This window comes from Egretta garzetta, unplaced genomic scaffold (genome assembly GCF_000687185.1).
Source record: "Egretta garzetta isolate BGI_Z169 unplaced genomic scaffold, ASM68718v1 scaffold381, whole genome shotgun sequence".
NCBI classification, from domain to species: domain Eukaryota; kingdom Metazoa; phylum Chordata; class Aves; order Pelecaniformes; family Ardeidae; genus Egretta; species Egretta garzetta.
In genome coordinates, this window is record NW_009258483.1 from 109,269 (window position 1) to 110,885 (window position 1,617).

Sequence of the window (1,617 nt, forward strand, 5' to 3'; positions counted from 1 at the left end):
AGCGAGCAGCAGGGGCAGGGTCCTCTGCCTGCCAGGTGCTGGGCACGGCAGAGGCATCCCCCGGCTTGTGCCGCATTGCCTGGGGACCCCGGTCCCTCTTGATGGTCTCCCCTGCAGGTGCTGTGCGTGACGGATGTGGCCCCTGAGCCGCGGAGCTGCCGGGTGCTGCCTGGAGCCCCCGGTGCTCTCCAGTGCAAGGCGGATGTGACAGTGTCCTTGGACCCTGTGGAGTGTGTGGATGCCTGAGCTGGCACCGGTGGCTCTCTGGTGACAATAAACGTGCTTGGGCTGGCTTCATCGTGTCTGTCCTTGCAGGGGAGGGAGGTGCTGTGGGGTGGGGGAGCCCACCCAGGTCTGGGAGCTCAGGGCTGCTCTGCCAGGGAGAGCGGTGCAGAAGCACCATCTTGCCCATGAGGCTCCTGAGCTCCCTGAGCCCTGCAGGGCCTTGTCTGGGCCAGGGGCTGCCCCGGGTCAGGCCAAACAAAGCTGGGGATGGGCTGTGCCCTGGGCAGAGGGCAGGACATCACACTCGGTGCTCCGGAGATGCTCCGAGAAGAGGGTAGTAACAGTCTGGCTGAGAGTGTCGCAGGGGGCAGCAGCAGCAGGGCTGGAGCTGATCGTAGTCCCCAGCCTGCGACTGTGCAGGGGCTCCTGGGTCCCCAAGCAGGGGGGCAGCCCCATACCCTACCTCATTGTGAGCATTGCAGCGAGGGGGGGGGGCCTGCCTCCTGCTGCCCACTTTGACTTGGCCTCTGCGTTCCATCAAGCCACAGGGACCCACAACAGCACCAGTGGGGCTCTGGCCTCACAGCCCCACTGCCCCCCGGCCCCTGTGAGCGGTCCTGCCTTCCCTGGGTGCCGTGGCTGCTCAAACACCTGGCAGAAATAAAAAAACCTCACTTGCTGATCATCACTGGCCAATTGCTGCCCCGCTGGCAGCCCCAAGGGACAGCCTGACACCCGCTGGCTGCAGGGCACAGCCTGGGGAGCCTGTGCTGGCAGCACGGTGCTGGGCTGAGCTGTGGGGAGCAGCAGGAACTGATGGGGCTTTGCTGGGCAGTGAATGACTGCAGGCAGGGTGCTCCTGTCCCTGTGTTGCCCCTGCTGGGAAAGGGTCTTGCTCCCCCTCCCCTGCGCTGCAGGAGACCCAGGCACAGCCCCTGCCTGGCACCGGGGCACCCAGCTGTGCTGTGGCAAACCCGCCAGCCACTGGGGGGGGCCACCTCCTCCCCAGGGTCAAGGCTGGGAGTGCAGCATTCCATCTTGGTCACAGTCCCTGTCCCTGTGGGAGGCACCAGGGCTCTGCCTCACCCAGCAAGGGCAGACACCATGCTCTTTGTGAAAGGAGCCCTCCGAGTGCCCCTGGCTGCAGCCCAGCCCTGCACCGTGCTGCAGTGCGTGGGTCTTGGCAAGGCCCTCGCCCGCTCCAGGGCACAGCATGGCCCAGTCGGAAGCCACTGGTCTTCCCAGGAAACCTGGTGGGCACCAGGGCCACCAACCACAGCAGAGGACATGGCCTGGTGTACCCACTACGGCACAGGTCGGTGTAAACACCCACTGGAGCTGTTGTGGGGTTCCAGTGCCCACCACTGAGCTCAGCCCCACTACTTCTATCCC

The 1,617-nt window shown here is 65.7% G+C and overlaps 1 protein-coding gene across 1 annotated transcript in view; it reads right to left on the reverse strand.

The window, feature by feature from the left end:
• Window positions 1-1,617, reverse strand: part of ALYREF (Aly/REF export factor) — a 9,938-nt gene that overhangs the window by 7,017 nt on the left and 1,304 nt on the right. The gene's annotated exons all lie outside the window — the stretch shown is intronic.